The sequence below is a fragment of the Podarcis cretensis genome, assembly GCF_951804945.1.
Source record: "Podarcis cretensis genome assembly, chromosome: 2".
Classification (NCBI taxonomy): domain Eukaryota; kingdom Metazoa; phylum Chordata; class Lepidosauria; order Squamata; family Lacertidae; genus Podarcis; species Podarcis cretensis.
The window spans coordinates 18,805,411-18,817,648 of record NC_137171.1 but is presented as its reverse complement, the minus strand read 5'-3'; the positions used below and the strand labels follow the sequence as shown (position 1 = coordinate 18,817,648).

At 44.1% G+C, this 12,238-nt stretch overlaps 1 protein-coding gene across 2 annotated transcripts in view; it reads right to left on the bottom strand.

Moving 5' to 3' along the window:
• HLF (HLF transcription factor, PAR bZIP family member) overlaps positions 1-12,238 on the bottom strand; it is a 66,364-nt gene that overhangs the window by 8,350 nt on the left and 45,776 nt on the right. The gene's annotated exons all lie outside the window — the stretch shown is intronic.

Genomic DNA, 12,238 nt, shown 5'->3' with positions numbered 1-12,238 from the left:
CCTTGTTCCATGGAACTGCCAATGTTTGCGCTCAAACTGAAAAAAAACAACAACACACACACACCCAAATGTCATTTCTCTCATCTGAAATTGGTTCTCAGCCTTCCATGTCCAACTTTCCAGAATAACAGGACATTATAAAGAGGTGTAGGGGGGAAATAGGGTGAAGTTAGAGGTGCCACAAAGGACACGAGCCAAGCTGATTGTGCAACACATTCTAGAGAGGTACCAATAACATTTGCTTCCAGGAAGGGCTGGGCAACACTTGGGAGATGAGAGAGGCAGATCAAAGGGATATTTCTTCCCCAGAATACACAAAAAAATGGAAAGGGGCAGCAAGGAATTCAATTGTTATCCCTCGTACCCACAGAAGAGTTTCCTTCTCACACTGTGCGCCATGTCACTCAATGCCAAGATCTGAAGTGCTGAAAACTGGGCATATCCTGCCTGGTTTCATAAACACCGTCCCATTGATTAAACAGTCTTGTCGCAGAGAATCAAAAGTTGATGTTGGAGGATAAATCAGGACATTTTAATATAATTCCATTTGTAGGAAGGGTGGCTAAGGAGCATTCTCAGAAAATCAGCTGTGAGCCAGAAAGTGCCTGGTGGTCGCCGGCTTGTCTCATACGTTTTCCTGTTTTCAGAGCACTTTTGAACATGTTCGGAATGCGCTCTCTAGATACGGGCCTGGATTTGAGACACTGGAGCCCCTTGGTTCACTTTGCCAACTCTGGGCTGGATTTGGGTCATTTTCACCACCCACCAAGCAATGTGTACATTTCCATTCTATTTAAGCAATCCTATCTTGTGCTGCTGGGACGCGGGTGGCGCTGTGGGTTAAACCACAGAGCCTAGGACTTGCCGATCAGAAGGTCGGTGGTTCGAATCCCCGCGACAGGGTGAGCTCCCATTGCTCAGTCCCTGCTCCTGCCAACCTAGCAGTTCGAAAGCACGTCAAAGTGCAAGTAGATAAATAGGTACCGCTCCGGCGGGAAGGTAAACGGCGTTTCCGTGTGCTGCTCTGGTTTGCCAGAAGCGGCTTAGTCATGCTGACCACATGACCCGGAAGCTGTATGCCAGCTCCCTCAGCCAATAAAGCGAGATGAGCGCCGCAACCCCAGAGTCGGCCACGACTGGACCTAATGGTCAGGGGTCCCTTTACCTTTACCTTATCTTGTGCTGCTATGTGTGACTGACAGTTGGTCATATCTTCCTGTTTACTTCGAACCAGTGTTTCTCAAACTTGGGTTTCCAGCTGTTTTTGGACTACAATTCCCATCATGCCTAGCTAGCAAGACCAGTGGTCAGGGATGATGGAAACTGTAGTCCAAAAACAGCTGGAGACCCAAGTTTGGGAAACACTGCTTCAAACCTACTGCTATCAAAGGGGATCATTTGATGCTCTGCAAACTCGCCTTATGATGATGCTTCACTGGGACTTATTTCAGAGTAGTAAATGCTGATGATCCTTCACTGGGACTTATTTCAGAGTAGTAAATGCTGATCTACACTAGGATGCCTGTCGAATCTCCGGCCAGCCTCACCAAAATTCGCTTTTACTGAGCTGTGTTTTCAAGATATGTCCTCCGCCATCCTAGATGGCTGATATAACAGGGTACCATACGAAGACAGACTCTGAATATGTGGGCAATCGCAGGTGGAAGACATATTGCACTATTTACTATATTGCCTGCTATTCATTGGACCTGGGGGGCGATTTGTCACCATCCGTACAGGAAAGATGTCTCTCCCCAGCAGCGAAGGTCCTATGGCTTCTAAGTGATGTAAATGCTTCAGTGACTCATAAAGTTGCCCTTTTCGCTTTGGCGGCAAAAAAGATCAGAAAGAAGATCCTGGACCATTTAACAGTGAGCTGTAAGGGAGCCGCAGAGATCTAAATAGAAACCACTATTTGTGCCTCAACACCCCTTTGGCTTGTATTTATTTTTGATTCAGATCTATCATGGCCATGGCTAGTACAATAAGATTTGTTGTATTCACACACACACTAGAACAATGCTAACATGGCAACCCATGTACCATATTGTTCCTGCACACAAGGGGACAAACTATTCGTCTACCTGCTTCTGGCTCCTAAAGGCCAAAATAGGATCGTGGGAAGATTTCAAACTGACTACCACTTCCCTTGTGTGCCTTGCTTAATTGGTGAAAAAAACCGCAACACAATTCTAGGTGTGTTTACTCAAAAGAAAATCCTCTGGAATCTCTATGGCGCTCTGAGGTCAGTTCGGGTAGGACGACAGCATTGCTACAGGATTTGAAGATGCCAGCCCCCGCTTTCACAGCTTTATGCCAGAGAAGGGGAACCTGCGACCCACCACAGACCTTGTTGAACTCCAAGTCCCATCAACCCAGTCAACACAGCCAATGGATGATGGGAGTTGCCACACGTTGCCCATTCTTGCTTCTATAATTTGAAGCACAAAGCTCTGCCTCTCTTCAGGAACTTGTACTACAATGGTACCTCGGGTTACATACGCTTCAGGTTACATACGCTTCAGGTTACACACTCTGCTAACCCAGAAATAGTGCTTCAGGTTAAGAACTTTGCTTCAGGATAAGAACAGAAATCGGGCTCTGGCAGCGCGGCGGCAGCGGGAGGCCCCATTAGCTAAAGTGGTCTTCAGGTTAAGAACAGTTTCAGGTTAAGAACACACCTCCGGAACGAATTAAGTACTTAACCCGAGGTACCACTGTATTATGCAGCCTAACTCACATTTCACAAAATCGCATCACGTGATCTACAAAAATTACACCAAAGAAGAAGCTAAAAATAGTTTTGATATCTCTACAAGAGCAACTGAAGACGGATTTCGAAACATTACAAAAATGAACAGATAAGACACTTTATCCATCTGGAGAAGCTTCCAATAACAGAAATATCACCCATTGTTTCCAGGAAGTACAGATAGCAGAGGCCTGTAAAAAAAAAAAAGGTAAAGGACCCCTGGATGGTTAAATCAAGTCAAAGGCGACTATGGGGTTGTGGTGCTCATCTTGCTTTCAGGCCGAGGGAGCCGGTGTTTGTCCACAGACAGCTTTCCGGGTCATGTGGCCAGCATGACTAAACCACTTCTGGCACAATGGGACACAGTGACAGAAACCAGAGCACAAGGAAACGCCGTTTACCTTCCCGCTGCAGCGGTACCTATTTATCTACTTGCACTGGCCTGCTTTCGAACTGCTAGGTTGGCAGGACCTCAGAACAGATGCTTCCCCACAGAACAGGGCAGCCATACTAAAAGCCCTGCTCTGAGTTACTATAGAGTGGGTTTCTGATATTTGGGGGGGCTTTAAGAAAAAAACAACTATGATGCAAAATGCAGTGACCTGCTGAGTCTATATAAGAAAAGGCAGTCTCTTCCTATTTTGCTAAATAGGAAGAAATAATCCACATGTGAATGAGAGAGATCAATGAGAGAGAGAGAGAAATCAATTCCTCTTTGAAACAAAAGCATTCCAGAGCTTTGTGCCAATTCACTCTAATGCTATCAGGGATACCAACCCGGAACATTATCTTTGAGGGACATTTGCTGTCTGCGAGCAATCCTGCCAGGAGACCCACACAACCTAACACAATTCTTATATGTGCACAGGTACTCCTTTTTCACGAGCAGACAATAGTTGGCTGCATTTTCCGTCCCGTTCCACAGGTATTTCTGTTGAAGCGCCCACCAAATCCCTACTGGGCCTGGTGTGCTATTTTTAGAAAGGATGGGTTCATCCCAATCCAAGGTGGGTCAAATGAGGACAGTGTACAAAAGGTCACATGTCTAGCAGAGAGCGCAGGGGACTAATCCTGCCTCAGCAAACTCCGCAGCTGTGACAACATCCAGTAGGAGAGGTGGTCAGCAAACCGCAGTCAGCTGAAAGGGAAACCTACAAGCAAAGGGGAACACTTGGTTCCCTCTTCAAATTGCCCTGCAGTGTTTGCGCTCATCCTTCATTCTAAATACAGTAAGAAAGAATTCAGTTCCACTGACAAAGGAACACAGGATACCAAGCCAGACCACAGGTTTATCTACAGTAGCTTTCGTTTCGAAAGAAAACACAAGCAGTTCCTGCTGAGCCTGAACACCTTCGCGCAGGCGAAGAGTTCTGTGACGCTCAAAAGCTTGCTTCCAGTTGGTTTATTTATTTTATTTTCTACAAAAAAAATAACAAAAGAGCTCTGCTCATTCCGTGGCACCAGCCTGATTTGGGCAGGGACCTTTAGGAAGTCCTGTGAAAAACAATATTGGGGTGTGTATGAGTCAGTGCCCGGGTGCCTTTTCTGTTCCCTACAGAACAACCTTCGCAATGTCTCTTCTGCGTTTTGTGCACCACGCCCATGTGGCATAACTCTGCAGGAATCACCGGGCTGCTTGCTGAGCTTCCCAAGCAACAGTGGTGGTTGCGATACTTAAACTCTGTACACAACCCCATGCTCAGGTGCATGCCTTCAGTGTAAGCGATGATTACCCTCAACTGAAACCAAGAGGATTAAGTAAAACATATTGTGTAATGGGAAACAATGTTATGTTTTTGGCATGTACAGTGGTACCTCGGGTTAAGTACTTAATTCGTTCCGGAGGTCCGTACTTAACCTGAAACTGTTCTTAACCTGAAGCACCACTTTACCTAATGGGGCCTCCTGCTGCTGCCGCGCCGCCGGAGCACGATTTCTGTTCTCATCCTGAAGCAAAGTTCTTAACCCAAGATACTATCTCTGGGTTAGCAGAGTCTGTAACCTGAAGCGTATGTAACCTGAAGCATATGTAACCCGAGGTACCACTGTACTACCTTTTCACCTGCTGTTAATAGCGTCCGGGCAGATTTTTCTATTTAAAATGTCCAGGAAAATCCAGCCCATACTGGAAGTGGAGTTTTTTTTGGGGGGGGGGGAGATTTCCTTTAAAAATTGCTCAAAAACTTTCTCTCTTTTTTTGAGATTTTGCAAAAAAAGGAAGAAGCTCAAAACTTTGGGCAAAACAAAACAAGAGCTCAACAACTTAGCAAAAAAAAACAAAAACAAAAACAAAAAACCCCTACCTTTATGCCAGGATCACTTTTTGAAATATGGCAACCCTAATTTTAGTGTAAAGAGTGAACTGCATTTTATCCTGCTTTTTTGTGTTGTCGGCACTGCTCTCCTTTTATTTTCTTGCACAGCTGAGATTTTTGGATATTAAACTTTTGGGATATGAACCGATATCCGTTATGGATGCTTTAGTTGAGATCCCTGCATCACACAGGGTCAGACCAGAAAACCTTTGGGTCTCTTCCGACTCTACAAATCGACAATTCTAGGAGATAGATGATAAATAGGTAGATAAAGAAATAAGCAGGGGAGATCAGTTCAAAACGCTGCTCAGGCATGAAGCTGAGTAGATGTGCCGAGGCAAGGCGGTCTTTATCAGCCAACCTGCCTTGTAGGGTTTTTGTGAAGATTAACCAATGAGGAAGGGTGGGATTTAAACGTGATAAAATCATATGCAAAGCCTTCTTCCCACAGATGAGTAACAGCAGAAAAATTAAGTGCAGAAGTGATTTTTTTAAAGCGTCTATTTGTTTTCCCAGTAGTGATGTATGGAAGTGAGAGCTGGACCATCAAGAAGGCTGATCACCAAAGAATTGATGCTTTTGAATTATGGTGCTGGAGAAAACTCTTGAGAGTCCCATGGACTACAAGAAGATCAAACCTATCCATTCTTAAGGAAATCAGCCCTGAGTGCTCACTGGAAGGGCAGATCATGAAGCTGAGGCTCCAGTACTTTGGCCAGCTCATGAGAAGAGAAGACTCCCTGGAAAAGACCCTGATGTTGGGAAAGATGGAGGGCACAAGGAGAAGGGGACGACAGAAGACGAGATGGCTGGATAGTGTTGTCGAAGCTACCAGCATGAGTTTGACCAAACTGCGGGAGGCAGTGGAAGACAGAAGTGCCTGGCATGCTCTGGTCCATGGGGTCATGAAGAGTCAGACATGACTAAACAACAACAATTTGTTTCATAGTCCTATAGGGTGTTTTGTTTTGCTGCCCCTGTTTCTCAGTGTGCAGACTAACATAGAGAAACACAAGCAACAGCACCTCACCATTTGCGAGTTATTGAGAAATTTGAGAATCGTGTATTCTCCAGCAGGGGGAACACTTTCCATGCCACATTTTCCCTCCACACCTGAGATATTTATTGAAACGAAAAGGATGTTAAGAATAACCTTTGTAAAAAACAACAACCAGAAGCTTTTCTTTTGGGAATTATAAAAAATTGTATAGAAGCTTATTCATGTATGCTACTACAGCACACTTGCCCAAAAATGGAAAGAAGAAGAAGAAGAAGAAGAAGAAGAGGAGGAGGAGGAGGAGGAGGAGGAGGAGGAGGAGGAGGAAAAAGTAGTAGTAGTAATAGTTCCAGCAAGGGAAGAATGGATACAAAAACTTATGGAATATGCAGAAATGGCAAAAACTCACCGGACGAATAAGAAATCAACTTCTAAAAAAAGAATGGAAATGGTTTACTGAATATTTACAGATAAATTGTAAACAGATAAGAACATTGGCATTGTAATAAACTGCAGTTTCATAAGAGCATATATTTAAAGAAGATGAATAAATGAACAAATTAGGTTCATTTGGATATGCAGAAGATATTAAAAATAAATTTAAGGAATTGCAGAGGGGGGGGAGGAAGTCAAGTTTTGAAATGTCAAAATGATTGTAAAATTAATGCAATGTATAAAGTTAGTGAAATGTGTAAACTTGAAAAGTATAAATGAAAATTCAATGGAGGCTCTTTACAGCAGAGAAAACCATCCCGGGGCCTTTCATGTGGCGCTGCGCTATAACTCCCACCGCCTCTTACCAGCAGCTATGCTAGCTGGGGCTAATGTAATCTGGCGTTGGTTGCCCCTCCTCTATAGTGTTTCCAAGTATTCCCCCCCCCCCCAAGCAGTTTGCAAGGCCTGGTGCTTGAAAGGATCGCCAAACGCGCAGGTGCGTTGAAGGAGCACTCAGCTGCCTCTTCAGTCAAAATGCCTGAAAATCTGGCACGACCAGTCACAGGGCACTCTGAGGTATTCGTCATGAGAGCAAAAATAAATGATGCTGCGTTGAATGGCCAGGTGATATTCAAAGCCACGTTCAGCTATGTGCGGTTGTGAGACTGAGCTGCTACTGAAGCTCTGAAACAGCAAGTCAGTAATAAATGTTGGAAATGTAAAGAAAAAGAGGGAACATTTTATCACATGTGGTGGGAATGAAAAAAAGGTGAAATGCTTCTGGGAGGTGATATATAATGAGTTGAAAAAAATGTTGAAATATACATTTATAAAGAAACCAGAAGCATTTCTATTGGGCATTGTGGGGAGTGATATAAATAGAAAGGAATGTAAGCTCTTCTTATATGCAATAACAGCAGCAAGAATATTATTGGTCCAAAAACGGAAGCAAGAAGAGTTACCATCGATTGAAGAATGGAGGATGAAGTTAATGAACTATGCAGAATTAGATAAACTAACAGGAAGGATTCGAAACTGGCGAGACCAGAAATTCACAGAAGACTGGAGTAAATTTACGGACTATTTGAAAAGTAATTGTGAAAAATAGATGACGTTTGTAGGGTTGCAAGAAGTTTTGTGAGGAGTATTATTAGAAGTATGTAAAAATGGACAAGGGGGAGGATGATTTCCTAAGAGATGTAAAGGCAATATAAAGTTAAGAAATGCATAAGAAGTGATTAAAACAGTGGATCATCAGAGGTGCTGATGGAAGTCCAAAAAGATTGTAGAAGTGATAAGTTTTGTGGTACATTTTATAATTTATATGTTAAAATTAATTTAAAAAATTATAAAAAAGAAGCTCTGAAACAGCGTCTTGAAGCTGCTCTGAGGGTCAGATATTCGGAACGGAAGGATCCCAATATTGGCCACCCCCTCTAGCCTACCACGAAGCCTCTGGTATATCTCTGTTGACTGCAATACAGCGGTACCTCGGTTTATGAACTTAATCCATCCCTGAAGTCCAGTTCTTAAACCAAATCCGTTCTTTCTTTTTTGAAATGAATTTTTATTATTTTCTTCATATAATCCTTTTTCCAACAATCCTTATTATCACAATATAATCCCTTTGACTCTGCCGAGTCTTGACTTCCCTCCCTCCCCTCAGCTGGTATATACATCACATAATTATTGCGTATATTATTGTCATAACTCTACTATTTTACATTGAAGGTATTATTCCAGTCCTGCTAGTGTCTTTAGACTTTTATAGTTCTCCTTTAAATATTCAATAAATTTACTCCAGTTGTTATTGTATCTCTGGTCCTCTTGGTCCCAGATCCTCCCTGTCAATTTGGCAAGTTCCGCAAAATCTGTCATCTTCACCTGCCACTCCGGGATGGTTGGTAAATCTTGTGTTTTCCATTTTTGGGCCAGAAGAGTTCTTGCGGCAGCTGTGGCATACATAAACAAATTCTGATCTTTTATTTTAATTTCTCTTCCCACTAGACCTAGCAGAAATGCCTCTGGTCATTTGGGAAAAGTGTACTTTCATATGTGGTGGACCTGTGACAAGGTTAAAAGATTCTGGGAATTAATTTATAATGAACTTTAAAAGATATTTAAGTAAACCAAATCCGTTCTTAAACTGAGGCGCGCTTTCCCTAATGAGAACTCCTGCTGCCGGTGCCCTTCCACCGTTCAGCCTCCGTTCGTAGACTGAGGTAAAGTTGGCAAACACTACATCCGGTTTTGCGGAGTTCGTAAACTGAATAGTTCGTAAACAGGATTGTTTGCAAACCGAGGTACCGCTGTACTTAGGACAGGCCTAGATGTTATGTAACTGCATATGCAGTGCTTTTTTTCTAGGAAAAAAAGGCACTGGAATGGCCCGCTTTTTCGTGGCGGGCTTTTTCGTGGCAAGCTTTTTCGTGGCGGGCTGTCACTATGCTCGAAGTGATCCATTTCCGATTGTGGCACCAGCGGGCTTCTCAACAGGAGGGAGAGGCAGGCAGTGGACCACCGGGTCGGAGCCAGCCAGCTTCTGAGGGGGGCGGAAAGGGAGCAGGGAGCAAGCAGAAGCCGAAAAAAATCAAGGAAAGAAAATGGGATGGAGGGAAGGGTAAGGGGGTGATTGAACCTAGAGTAGAACATCTCACAAGCACCTCTCGGGTAGAAACAGTGTTAGAAACTCAGATCTGTGAGCTAGGCGCCAAATGGCTTCTTATACTAGGGTGACCAATCGAAAGATGCATTTTTCAATATGACTTTTGGGTTCCTGAAATTCATTCCGATTGTGCGGATAAATTGCTTGCGGTCCACATATAGCTCGCCTCTGCAACAGATGATCCAGTGTGAAGACCCTTGAAGTTTAGACCTTTTCAGAACAAACCAAATGTCTGCTGTCCCTCATCGGAGGCACCAGGAAGGCCTCACAATTGCTTTGGCAGCAAGGCCAACCCGAATTCATCGGCTTGGGAAATTCTGTGTGATCTACTGTCGTGAAGTCCCATCTCTGTCCTATTTTTATAGAGTCGGCGGTGTTGCCGCGGCAACTGTCATGTCATCTCACTCCTGCTGTATTTGACATACAGATCCATCACCATCATGGGAGGAGGGGGGGGACAAGTGGTGTTTTTTATTATTACTTCACAACCCCCACCCAGGAATATAATAAAACCAATTTCAGAAAAGCCAAGTATAAATGGAAGGGGTTTTTTTAATATAAAAAAACCAGCCCTAAAGTACATGCCACACGTCTCATCATCTGAAGGTTCCTGTCCCGTCCCACCCCCCGCCTGCCGTTGCTGAGGGAACAGTGAAGTCAGCACTTCTAAGAAGATGCTGATTTATATATTCCCCATAATAATGTCATTTCCATGCACTGGTGGGAATTCTAAGAGGAATTGCTGGTTCAAGTTGTGGAAGAATAAAAAAGAAAAGAAAAGAAAGAAAAGCAAAGAAAGATCTAGAGAGACATCAAGAGAAATGTGCTTGGTCTCTCTTCATATGCATTCATTCCACATTCGCCACACCCTATCAAGACAGTATTTACACACCCCCACACAAAAGCAACAAGATCAATTCTGCCCAGGTCAATTTTGCATCCAAGGCAGCTGTCTACCAGCTCCATCTGGTATGCAGGCTGAGACCCTATCTGCCCGCAGACTGTCTTGCCAGAGTGGTGCATGCTCTGGTTATCTCCCGCTTGGACTACTGAAACGCGCTCTACGTGGGGCTACCTTTGAAGGTGACCCGGAAACTACAATTAATCCAGAACGCGGCAGCTAGACCGGTGACTGAGAGTGGCCGCCGAGTCCATATAACACCGGTCCTGAAAGACCTACACTGGGTCCCAGTACAGTTCCGAGCACAATTCAAAGTGTTGGTGCTGACCTTTAAAGTCCCATCGTTCAGCCCAGACACTGGGATCCAGCTCCGAGGGCCTTCTTGTGGTTCCCTCCCTGCGAGAAGCAAGGTTACAGGGAACCAGGCAGAGGGCCTTCTGGGTAGTGGCGCTTGCCCTGTGAAACGCCCTCCCATCAGATGTCAAGGAGTGGAAGGTTGCGGTTCGAATCACCGTGATGGGGTGAGCTCCCGTTCCTCGGTCCCATCTCCTGCCAACCTAGCAGTTCGAAAGGATGCCAGTGCGAGTAGATAAATAGGTACCTCTCCAGCAGGAAGATAAACAGTGTTTCCGTGCACTGCTCTGGTTTTGCCAGAAGAGGCTTAGTCATACTGGCCACATGACTCGGAAAAACCGTCTGTGGACAAACGTCGGCTCCCTCATCCAGTAAAGAGAGATGAGCGCTGCAACCCCAGAGTAGCTTGCGATTGGACTTAACTGTCAGGGGTCCCTTTACCTTTACCTATATATGCTGTAAGCTGCCCAGAGTAACTGGGGAAACCCAGCCTAATGGGTGGTGTATTATTATTATTATTATTATTATTATTATTATTATTAACAACTTACAATACACAGGACACAGTGGTTAAGAGCGGTAGTCTCGTAATCTGGTGAACCGGGTTCGCTTCCCCGCTCCTCCACATGCAGCCAGTCACACTTCTCTGAAGTCTCTCAGCCCCACTCACCTCACAGAGTGTTTGTTGTGGGGGAGGAAGGGAAAGGAGAATGTTAGCCGCTTTGAGACTCCTTCGGGTAGTGATAAAGCGGGATATCAAATCCAAACTGAATTGCATGGAGTTGGACTAGACGACTCTTGGGGTCCACAATTCTATGAACTCTCCCAACGGGACTGTTATCCACACGTCTACACTGGTCACAAATGAAGCACTGAAGGGGGTGGGTGGGAGGTTTCGGGTGTTGAGACTATGTGTTGTTTCTTTCAGGGGAATGATTTGGGAGCGACACAGGGAGAGGTCCCACCGAACGGTACACAAATGTTGTGTTTGCCTTTCACCCTTTTCTTCACTGTTTGTAAAAAGTGGAGTTTAGCTTGCTGTCAGAAAAGCTTGTCCATTAGAGCTGATCTGGTAAAATGGAACTAATAGAGAATCAATACCTTTGAACTGAACTTTGACCCCTCTAATCAACCACCCTTCTTTTTTTTCTTTTTTCTTTTTTGCAAAGGAGCAAAAACAGGTTCATTTCAACAGTGAGGAAAAGTGGGCTTCTACAAGCTTAAAGATATTTTTTCTTTACTAATAGAAAACTACTTACGAGTCCAGAATTAAACTTCAGACTAAGAAACATTGCCTGTAGCTGGTTAGAAATTCATCAACTCACACATTTTCTCAACCAGCCAAAAAAAATTGCTTAAGCTACATGACACCAGAAGCCCCAAAAGGAAAAGGAATAATTTACCAAACTCCTGGTGTTGTTGTTGTTGTTGTTGTTTTTACCTTTCTACACACACCTCTTTGCCATTTTTCAAATGGTAACTCATTATTCACATTATTATTGGGTAGGTCAAGTATTGAATGCAACCAGATGACTCTTTGAGACTCATCTGATTCAGAGAGCGCTTATGAAGGCCCCCACAAAAACTGAATTGCAGCACCAGAACGTAAAGTACCGAGTAAATGAACCTGTCCTATAATTACTTTGCCCGGGGAAGTAAATTGGACTCTGGAATGCCCATCTCCTCGTATTTGCTATTTAGCTTTGAACCACAACAAGTTGAAACTGATTCACACACACACACACACCTACATCCCTTGGTATGTCTCATTGACTAATTGCGGGATTACTTGCAGCTCAAACCCGCAAACTGACTTCCT